Here is a 12,293-nt window from a genome sequence, read left to right on the forward strand (position 1 = left end):
AACTAAACCATGGTTTTTCATTAAATGCAGTAAGGCTGTTCAAGGTAAGAATGTTGCATATCGCAATTGGCTTGTATCCAAATCTCCAGGTTCATTTCCTGCCCACATCAAAGCTTGACAATTGTAAAGTAGTTATTAATCAGTCCAAATGAATTTCTGATAGTACAAGATTAGTAAAGTTGCTTCTTATCCAAATGGTATTCGAGCATTCTGGTCTCTTGCCAAAGCTACTGATCACAACTTTTATTATTTCTTTATTCACACCTCTGTCAAAACCAAATGGTTCTATTCCCGCTTCAGCTAAAGATAAAGTTCACAGCCAGCATCCTACTTTTCTTCTAAGTCATGTATTAATGATCTTGGTAAACCAACTCCTACCATTCCCAGTACATCTCTTTCTATGCCTGGTGGTCTTCTGTCAAAACAATGTCAGAAGAATTTTGAACAGTCCTGATCTGTTGTTATGTTGTTATTTGGTTTTTAGGAGCATTAGCAACTAAGGCCATATTACTCCGGGAATATGCGGTGGTCATTCCCTGACCTTTCCGCATCCTCTGTATTTGGTGGTGACGGGCTCGAACCCTGGTCTAATCAAGAAGCGTGTGCTACGCACCTGCCGCTCCTTCCCACCTGGCTACGGAGACAGTCCTGATCAAAATAAAGTGTCAGGTTCTGAAGGTATTTCTCTATTTGTTCTCAAAACCTATGTTCATGAGCTTACTCCAGTTCTGTCACCTTTTTTTTTTTTTTCACTTTCTTATTCCACCGATGTTTCCCCTCCTGCTTGGAAATTTTTTCATATCCTGCCAGTTCCTAAAAGAGATGACAATTCCCTCACATCCAATTATTAGCATTAGTTCAGGCATATTATGCAAGAAAGCAAGCTTATATAGCATCAGCCAGGAAAAAAAAAAAAAAAAAACTCCAATTTTACCCATCGGGTCACTTCAAATGTTTCAAATGTTTGTCTAGTTCGGCCTTAAATTTATTTAAGTTATCAACTTCCACAACAACAGATGGAAGTCTGTCCTAGCAATCAACTACCAACTGGCTAAATGCAAACTTCAGCACATATATTCTACAACTATCTTTGCGCCTCCGTAGCCAGGTGGGAAGGAGCAGCAGTGCATAGCACACGCTTCTTGATTAGACCGGGGTTCGAGCCCGTCACCACCAAATACGGAGAATGCGGAAAGGTCAGGGAATGACCACCGCATATCCCGGAGCAATATGGCCTTAGTTGCTAATGCTCCTAAAAACCAAATAACAAACAAAACAACTATCTTTCCTCAATTTGAATCTATGCCCCCTTAGGTTCTTATTCTGAGCAAATGGAAGTATCCCATTAGCATTGAGCCTGCTCAAACCATTCAAAGTGTTATAAACCTCAATCAGATAACCTTGCAGGTGTCTAGTCTCCAAACGATGCAACTTGCAGAATTTAAGCCTCTCTTGGTAAGAGCACCCCTTTGTTCCTCTCACGAATCTTGTTGCCCTTCTCTGTACTCATTCTAGTAACTCTACATCCTTCCTATAATGAGGCCACCAGACCTGTATGCAGTACTCAAGGTGTGGCCTGACCATTGCCTTGTACAAGGGGATAACCACATCCATATCCCTGCTTGCAAAATTCCTGAATATCATTAAAAAGACCACATGACCTACTTTGGCAGCCTGTCTACACTGCCCAGAAAACTTCATATCTGACTGCACAATACTCTCAGATCTCTTTCATTCTCCACTACCCTCAGTTTAACACCACCTAGTTGGTACATTTCTCTGGGGTTACTGCTACCCATATGCAGTACTTTGCATTTGTCAATGTTAAACTTCAGTTGCCATTTCTCAGCCCATCTGCCCAATTTTTCCAGATCCTGTTGCAGCAGCATACTGTCATTATTATAGTTATTATTACTGCTCTTAAATTTTTTCTCCCTGATTGAGGTTCGACCTCATAACGGGTATTGCTACCAAGTACACAGGGTGGCTGTTCTTATGTCTGTTGTCACTGTTGGTTGAGGAATTCTCTGACTATCCTACAGGTGTTCAGAATTGCGACTTTCTGGAGTTCCTTGTAGGTGTTCACTGGGAGACCTATTGCTGCTAGGCTGTTATGTAGGGTCTTTGGCACCATACCTGTGGTTGACATGATGATTGGGATGGTCATTACTTGTTGCATATGCCACATCTCTTTGATTTCCTGCCTTAGGTTCGTGTACTTCCTGATTTTTTCCCCATGGGTTTTCTGCAGGTTGCCAGTGTTGGGTACCGCTATGTCAATCAGATAGGTAGCCTTTTCCTTCTTGTACACAAGCATTATGTCCGGTCTATTGTATTTATAAATTTAATTTATTAATTGCGAGTACTATACTAAGCTAACAGATTTATACTATAGTGCTACATATTACGCTATCTAGTTTTACCTTATACCTTATATTATCATGTTCGAAATATATGTTATGCTATTCTATATCGATACTACAACAATGATGCAAGTTTCAAACAGTACAAGTTTTATTGATACTAAGTAATAATCTACAAAATCTCTATTAAATTCAAAATAAACTAAGTGTCATATCTAGGAATATAAAGCTACTTCTAGAAAATAAATTAATATGCCAATTAAGTCAATAAAATGGTAAAAATTTAAGAAAAACTTCTCTATTAGCTGGAGCAGTAAACACTTCGCCCACATGGAGCCAATCTCATTCTCAACCCTTTCTTCCTCTTATTGTTTTTAATTCAACCCCGTCAAGTGTAAAATTTAGTTTGGGGCCGCCATTCCCCAAGTGTAAGACCTTGCATTTTTGCAGCATTAAAACATAGCTGCCACTTTTCTGACCATTCTTCCAGCCTGGTCAAGTCATCTTGAAGGAGGGATAATTCATACTGATCATTAAATAATCCACCAATCTTTACGTTTTCTGCAAATTTTGATTCATCATACTATTATCAAGCCTTCTATCCCATCGTTGATGTTGTTTATGAAAATCAGAAACAAACAGTGATCCAAAAACCAATCCCTGGGGGACCCCACTTTTGATTTTACACATCTGAAGAATATTCATTAATCACAACCCTCTGCCTTCTGCCTTGCAGCCATCAAGCAAATTCATCTTAGAATTTTCCAGTAATCCCAACATATTCCAGCTTATACAATAACCTCTCACAAAGGATTGACTCAAATGCCTTGCTAAAATCCAAATAAACTATGTTGAAATTGTTTGCTACATCCAACTCAGTACTATGTGTGTCAAAATAGATTAGTAAGTTAGTCAAATAAAATTATCCCTTAACAGAACAAGTTACATGCTATTCAGAATGTCATATCTATCTAAATATACCTGGTCTGCATCATTGTTTCTAAGATTTTCCCTACTACCAAAGCCAGACTAACTGGTCTGTAGTTACTAACTGTATTTACTAACCTTGCTCTTAGAACTGCTTTTATGCATTGTTGGCACTTCTCCAATCCAAAGAATCTCTCCCGAGACCAAAGATGCCCTCTTTATAATTAAAAAAAAAAATTTCTGTTCATACTCAGAGATGACCACACAGTCAGAGGAGATCACAAGATAGAGAGAGAATACAAGAAACAACACTTCAATGGTTTTATACACTCCCTGGTGGCCTTATTCAAAACTACAGTGTATATACCATCACCTCTAGGAGCTTAACTTGTCTTGGTGCCTCCGTAGCCAGGTGGGCAGGAGCAGTAGTGCATAGCACACACACTTCTTGATTAGACTGGGGTTCGAACCCATGCCCACCAAATACGGAGAATGCGGAAAGGTCAGGGAATAACCACTGCATATCCCCGGATCAATATGGCCTTAGTTGCTAATGCTCCTAAAAACCAAATAACAAACAAACAAACATTAACTTGCCTTTATGCTAAAAAATTTTTCTAATAAACAGTCATCTGTAATTCTGTAATCCCTAATTTCGTATGACTCAGCCTCCTCTCCGCATGAATTGTCTTTCTTCAGTAAAGACAGATGCAAAGTACCTGTTCAATTCAGTTGCAACATCAGCTGGGTTGTCTAAGACTTTCCCATACTCAGTGCACAAGGGTCCAATCTGATTCACTTTTTTCTTCCTTGTATTCACATACATGAAAAATTCATTGGCCTCATTCTTTCCTCACTTAGCCAGTCCTCATTCTTTGTTCTCTTGTCTTAATTCTTTGCTCCCTTAACCAGTGCTTTCTCATATGCAGCCTTGGCCTCTCTTACATTATCTGTGGTACTATTAAATATCAACTCATAGCTGTTGTATGCTTCAACACTATTCCTCACTTGGTAACAGTCCCATTATTTCTAAGATTTGCATATTGCTTCTAAGATTTGCACCATTATTTCTTGAAGATTTTCCCTATTTGAGTGGCCAGCTCTGCATTCAACCATTTTGGCTCCTGCAATATTTTCTTAATGGTATGTATGCATTCATGACTTCTGTGATTTCTGCTTTAAAAGTATTACCTAATTCAAAATATATTCACCCTCACTCTGCAATCCACCTAATTAACAGATGCCATATAGCATCTTAGACTGTCAAAGTCCCCTCTTCAGAAATTAAACATGTGGCTTTACCTTTAACTATTGCAACATCTTTCTTCATCTTCCAACTGATGACTGCATAATCACTACCTGCCAATGGTACTTGTATTTTAAGCCCTGTGATGTCATAAAATTCATGAGTAATGATGAGGTCAAGAATATTCTCACCCTTATGGCTATACTAGACGAGCTCTTGAACCATGGCATCAGTGATGCCTTCCAACACCCAGTTTTGAAGGCATGAAAACTAGATGTACACTTTGAACACCGCGTAGGAGACGTAAGCTGGCGTAAAATGCCTGCTAATGCCTTTGGATGCATTACAAGCACGTACTACAACTACTACTATGCAAGCATTAATATGCAAATATCAAGGCATTTGAATAGCCTGAGGAGACATTCTCCCCTGCATGGGGTGGTTGGCCTTAATTAGTTTGTTTATTATACTTTGGGGAAGACAATGTTTGACACAGAAGAGTTTATTTGTGAGGTAGAAAGGCCTCCCTTGTACAACACGTCATTAAAAGCCTACTCCAGCAAAGAAATAAAGGCAAAGTGTTGTATTGAAATTGGAAAATAAATGTTTCCAAACTGGGATAAACCACATAGTGATGAGAATAAACAGAAAGCTCAGTTCTGAACCTTACATTTATTGTAAATATACTTCTATTTTAGCACTGTTTCATTAGTTAATGAAATACAAGTTTGTTCACTTGTAGAGACAATTTATTGGTAGATTCTTTTCTGTATTATCTGTGTATGGAATCATGAATGTACATAATTTAAGTTAATAACGAACCTTATTATTATAATATAAGATCAGTAACCGGAAAACTGCTGAAGAATATCCATTGCAACAGTACAACTAATGTTGGCATTAACAAATGAGAATCACATGCGGTCTCTGTCTTCTTCCAAAACGAAATTTGAAAGCCTTCCTTTTCAAACATAACTTCGGTGTCTTTCTTTTTTTGAAAAGTATTGTGAAAGCAATGAAAGCATGCAGTAAGCTGTTGCATGCTAAAAAAATTATAATAAAAAAAACGATGCACGCAACTGTTTCTTGGCATAAAAAATATGACTGAAAGAATTGAAATGGATTGTTTTTGAAAAACGAAAAGATCGTACTTCCTTTCTTCAATGTGTATTCCACCTACTAACACAAAATCGAGGAAATTCATCTATTGGAAACCACACTGAAAACAAGAAAGGCTGGTGTAAAACTGATAGCACTGCAATGTGCATTTGATAACAAAAAAAAAAAAAAAAAAAAGCTTGCTTTATTGTAATTGTTTTTAGGGATCAATATCAGTATAGCACCTTTTCTGGATGTATATTTGATCTTCTAACAAAATGTCAAGAAAATATTTCTATTGATAGCTGCATGGTAGTGGAGAATGTTTTCTGCTTCAAAAGGATGGAAAGTACTCGCAATTTCCATCTGGAAATAATGTTGAGTGGTGGAAAGACAGGAACATAGGTGTTTTATTCTGAGAAGTCCCATGCGGTAAAATCAAACAGGAAATTACCCTTTATGTTACCGAAAGTAATTCTGTAAGACACCGAGTCTTACAAATACCTTAATCTCCAAATAAGAATAGCGGGTAGAAATAAAATAATTTTACAACCAAAGAAAACAACATTTCAGAAATATGTCAATTAGTGTTAGTTGGCCTGTCAGTACAGCGCATAAAGAATAGATGCAAACATCAGTATTGATTTCTGCATCATGGTATCAAATTTTGCTTTTTTTCTCACTAATTAACATTAGTTCATCAAAACTCTGTATTGACATTCTGTAAAATAAATAAATAAAAAAATAAAAAAAAAATTCTCTGGAGACTTCCTGTGTGTTTCAAACATAATATATATATATATATATATATTTTTTTTTTTTTTACCTATTTCAATTTGCTGGATGACTCCACTACCACCACCATTTTCTCTTTCTGCTTACAATCAACACTATACATAAATGCGCAATATGTCCAACTTGAACAGCATACATCTTGAAACTGGGAATAGAAAAAGTGAGTTGCTGGTGATATCCAATGAAATGTTAGAAGCTACCCCCCCCCCCACTGTCTAGTTTGAAACAATCTGATGTTAGGAGCACTACATGTAGTTTGCTGTTTTAGAGGCATTCAGAATGCCAGCTTACCACTCACGCTTCAAGCACTCGTCTAGTAACACCCTTAGTAAGAATGTTTTTTTCATTAAGTTGTTCCTCTCTGACATGCCAGTACAAATAATAATCATCTAATTTATTTAGGAAAATTTTTCCCCAAAATCAGTTTCCTTCCACTTATTTCAATCAACCTGGGGAAGACTAAAGCAATCCATAATAAAATGTGCTTGCCCATTCTATTTGCATGTAAAGACTATCATCATATTCTTCACAATCTATAGTCTGTAGATTACTCCCACTCTCATTATACTTTTGCTTCCAACTAACTCACACCACATAGATCCTATGCTGGCAGACATAACTTCCGATTCAGAAAAAGCTCTTTTCACATTCAGGATGCTTTTGATAAGAATCATACTACCACCATCCCTCTTAAATTCTTTTCTTTCTTAAATATATTATACATACTATTATCGAACTTGTCAGCCCCCAATTTCTGGGTGGCACCATATTTCTGTTAGCCCTATTATGTCAGCATTAGTTTTTCTAACAAGCAGTTAAAATTTCGCCATTTTATGACAAGACTCCTGATATTACTGCAGACACAGTGAAGACTATGTATTTTTCTATAGCTTACCCTGACATACCCCTTTATAAGTAATTTAGGCTTGTTTCTCTAGCTTCATTTTCCTGCTCATTTTAAATATTACTACACTCAGAACATCTTGCCAACATCAGCTGTTGTGGCAACCACACTCATGCTATAAAGAAAGAAGTACAGTTATACTGCAGCCACAGCATGGATTTCTTAAGAAGCAATCTTGTCTGACCAATCTGATTGAATACTGTGAGGCAATAACAAAGGAACTAACTGGATGCAAAAATAATTTTGACATCATATACTTGGACCTCAGGAAAGCTTTTGACGCTGTTGTACATAATAGACTGCTGTGCAAATTGGAGCAGAATGACATTAAGGGAAAGTTACTGCTATCGATAAAGGAATGGTTGAGTGGGAGAAGATGAAGAGTGGTTACTAGCATGAGAAATAGAGAAATGATAGACAGGACAGGAGGGAGGATTATGCTCTTAGTAAAGAAGCACATAAAATCAAAGGCAGTGCATCCATGAGATGTGGGTTGCCAGTGCAATTCTGAATCAGTCTGGTGTAACATAAGCACTGGGAAACAAAAATAAAAGCAGGAGTATGTTATAGGACTAAAGATTGTGATGTGTAGCAAACAAACTGTACAGGCATATAAAGTAGGCCAATAAAACAGAATGTCTTAGAATGGAGTAGTGGTTCCCAAACTTGTATCCACAGACCCTTGGGGGTCCGTAGAGCAGTTCCAGGGAGTCCACAAAACGTCCCACTGGAACTGGTCAAATTATTCGTTCTATGATGATAAATTGAAGCAAATTGATGATAAATAAAGTATTATTATATATTTATGTAAAAATAAGAATAAAGTTGAGTTGTGTTAAACATAAAACTTTGAATTTTCTTTTCAAAAACCCAGTGACCACACACACACACACACACACACACACACACACACACACACACACACACACACACACACACACACATGGGGGGGGGGGTCTGCAAACTTTTTTTTTTTTTTTTTTCATTTTTGAAGGGGTCCATAGATCTCAGTAGTTTGGGAACCATTGGAATGGAGGACTCTAAATTTCCAGATATTGCCAGGAACATGTGGGTTCCAGGCAATATCTGGAAAGTTAGTGAAGGGAACAAAGTGAGGTCTTACCGAGAAAGGATTCAGTTTTGTAAATTTTAGTGTCTGGAGACTAGACACCTGTGAGGTGATCCATTTGAGGGGCTTAGGGCTTTGAATGGGCTGAACAAGCATAATGCTGATGGCATTCTTCCTCTTCATCAAACTACATACACAAGAGGGCATAAATTCGAATTGAGGAAGGACTGTTGCAGGATAGACATTTGCCGCAAATGGTTGATTGTTGGAACAAACTTCCAGCTATTGTTGAGGAAAGCAGGTAGTTGAATAAATTCAAATTACCCACTTGAAAAGTTTTTGGTGGGAATGGACAGGTGAGGTGGTAAGGTTTTTTTTTCTTTTTTTTTGCTGTAAAATTGCATTCTTGCATCACTTGCTCCTGTTAATACTAACTAGCGAATCAATTAACAACTACATGTGAAAAGGAGTAACCATGCAGATTCCCTTCCACAAATATAATGAAAGAATTTGCATCTAGCAAATAAAATCAACTGTAAACATGTGATATCAGAATAAACAACTCTGAAGCCTACAAGGCCATCAGAGCCCTGTGTGCAGATCTGCTGAAATAATTTGCAGCTAATCAATATCACTCAGGGCAGGGCAGGGCAGGCATGTATCCTCATTACAAAAAGTGATTACTATGAAACTCTCTAACCTCATTAAATAGACAACAACATTTAATGTAACTTATTTATGTTAAGTGGTATATGTAACTCAATATATATATATATATATATATATATATATATACAGGCATACATATATAACTTATGCATACATCTTATAAACATAATATAATTTATACATATTTGTATATATATATTGAGGGCTCAGTGTCAGATGTTAACTACAAAAGTGACTTTTTGTTTTGAGACAACTTTAGTTTATATGAATAACAATGCATATATTATAGAAATGTATTTCTCTAGTAGTTTACAAGTTAGCTTGGGCTATAAGCACATTTCCGGTAAACCAAGAAAATGTCAAATGATTTTTCTTGATTAATTACAAAAATGTTTACTCCAAAATGATTTTGTAGTTAAAGTTGTCTGACACCTGTATATGCAATGGGTACATTAGAATCCTTGATATATATATATATATATATATATATATAACAAATTATATAACCCAAGTTATTTATACAATAATTTGTTTATGTCCCTCTGTCCTGAATAACTGAAAGACTAAATATGTTTTTTAGCTGATTCCTTTTGCAATAGGTTTTATTTGAAAGTTAAAAAAAAAAAAAAAAAAAAAAAAAACAATTTGCAGTAAAATTTTCCAAATGATTTTCAAAATTTCTGTTTCTTTTTAACAGTTACATAACAGAACTGTTGGGCTTGTTCTTAAATGTTATTGTTGTTGTTATTTTGGTTTTTAGGAGCATTAGCTACTAAGGCCATATTGCTCCAGGGATATTTGCTTATTGGAGGCTTGAAGTGGTGGAACCAATGTTTAGTCTCTAGAGCTAAGTTCGGGTCAACTCTTCTATATCTCTTCCATCATGCAGTATGATTAATGACTTTTGAGGTTAGGATGAACATTGTGGCGAGATCCAATATTCCTTACATTTCAAGGGTACAGCTCTAAAATGGTGTTCGCAGGCCGGCCACTAGTTAGTACACCGGACCGAACCTATTGGTAACTCTCTAGGAGGCTTCCAGATCAGCTAGTGTATAATCTTGCTACCTTTACTCTGCCAGATAGTGACTGGAGGGAGGCTGAGTTGTGTGTATGTGGGGAGCATTGTCGAGGCCACGTTATGTCAAGGATCTGGGTATATTCTTACCATGTGTACGCCATATCCAAAAATTTCATTACTTCATACAGCATGTCCCACCCACTTTTTCTTACTATTGAATACTTATTTGTGAAAAGATCTAAACCTCCCAAGCACTTCCTAATTCATTTCACAAATATACGTGGTCTCAATTATAATCTAAACGATGTCCATTTCCACTTGCAGTCTGCCAAACCCCATGTACTTTTTCTGACAGAATCTCAGTTATTGGTTGATTCAACTACTGCTCATCTCAGACACCCAAATTATTCGCTATATGATTCCTTTTGCCTCAAAGGTGGTACTTGTGCATATGTCCATTCTGATATTCTGTCAGAGATTTGGCAATTTGGAATCTCCTCTCTTTGATCTTCTCTGGCTTAAAATCTCTCTACCTCATTGTGTCAAATTCATCTGTTGTCTCTACCGTTCTCCCAACTCCACTAATCACTTGGAGCTCTTTGACTTTCTCCAGTCCAACTTTCCTAACAGTGAGGTAATTTTCTTTGGTGATTTTAATGTTCACAACTCCAGCTGGCTTCCGTTTTCTAGTCAGACCGACCCAGCTGGTCGAGATGCTGAGGCTTTTGCAATTACTAATGACCTTGAACAGATTGTTCATTTACCTACAAGAATACCATTCAATCCCAATCATACAGCCAATACGCTTGATCTTTTTCTCACAAACAAACCTTCTAAGTACACGGTCAAAGTGAGAGGTCCTTTAGGCACTTCTGATCACAACTTGGTGATTGTCTCTTCTCCAATGGAACCTTGATCTCATGGCTATTCCCAACCTTGTGTTGTTTGGCATTACTAGAATGCAAAATGGGATGACCTGCGAGACTTCTTTTCTTCTTTTCCTTGGTCAGATTACTGTTTCAAAACTTCTGATATCAACATTTGCTCAGATCATGTCAGTGAAATTATTCTTGCAGAAACAGAATCCTTTATCCCACACTAGCCCTTTTGACTAGCCCTACCAACTACCTGGAACCAAATCTTATAAAAATATGACTAATAGTTGGGATTTTGATGGATGTGCACATATCCTTCAAAATCCATATCAGCTAGATCACTCAAGTCAAACTTTTGACCACTGTTCTTTGTAATACTTAAGTAGAGACAACAGTCAGTATATATATTTTCTAAATTTCTTAAACTTAATCCAGAATTTATCCTAAATTTAATTCAAATCTAAACTTAAAATGTATTTAATTAATTTTTTAATTAAATACAAAATTAAAAATCAAAATTACAGATAGAACAAAGTTCATACCAAAGTTGATTCAAGTAATTCTTATTATTAGAAAAGAGAATTGTGTAAGATCAAATTTATTAATATATTTGAAACTTAATGTGAATTAATATTCACCAGTATATTCACCAATTCACCAGTATTCACCACAATATTCACCAGCTCATAAAACTCCATATCTCCCCCCCCCCCCCGATGATATGCATACAACTTTAAGGATTATTGCTTAAAAATATGATATAAAAATTAAGAAATGAATAAAGAATGGCTAAGCAACAAGAGCTTAATAGACGGTACTCACCTCAATTGATCTGCTTAGTTACATGGAGTTGAAGTGGTAATAAAGTTTAAAATAAGTTCAAATATTTTATATTTTAACTTATTTTAAAATATTTTATATATATTTTAACTTATTTTAAACTTCATTTCCACTTCAACTCCATGTAACTAAGCAGATCAATTGAGGTGAGTACCGTCTATTAAGCTCTTATTGCTATTTACATTATTAAGTCGATTATACAACGGTACATTAAAAAGCTCTATAAATCATCTAAGAATGGCTAAGATAAAAACATACCAAAAAGCTAAAGTGCAGTAATATTTTGGACCATTTATCAAAATTAAAAATGGGATAGACACACACACACTGCTAACCGGTACCAAGTTTCAACTAGGGGCTGTCATCTAGTGAGAAGTGGAATATGAGATATGAGTAAGATTCTCCTCTTAGCCTCAGCTCTAGGAGGTACAACACAGTGGCATTCAATATCCTTACAACCATCACTATTTGCAAAAATTACAATGT

At 36.3% G+C, this 12,293-nt stretch overlaps 1 protein-coding gene across 1 annotated transcript in view; it reads right to left on the reverse strand.

The window, feature by feature from the left end:
* Nucleotides 1–12,293, reverse strand: part of unc80 (unc80, NALCN channel complex subunit) — a 1,843,891-nt gene that overhangs the window by 1,071,537 nt on the left and 760,061 nt on the right. The window lies entirely within an intron of this gene.

This window comes from Mastigoproctus giganteus, chromosome 7, assembly GCF_048544385.1.
Source record: "Mastigoproctus giganteus isolate SK-2022 chromosome 7, ASM4854438v1, whole genome shotgun sequence".
Classification (NCBI taxonomy): domain Eukaryota; kingdom Metazoa; phylum Arthropoda; class Arachnida; order Uropygi; family Thelyphonidae; genus Mastigoproctus; species Mastigoproctus giganteus.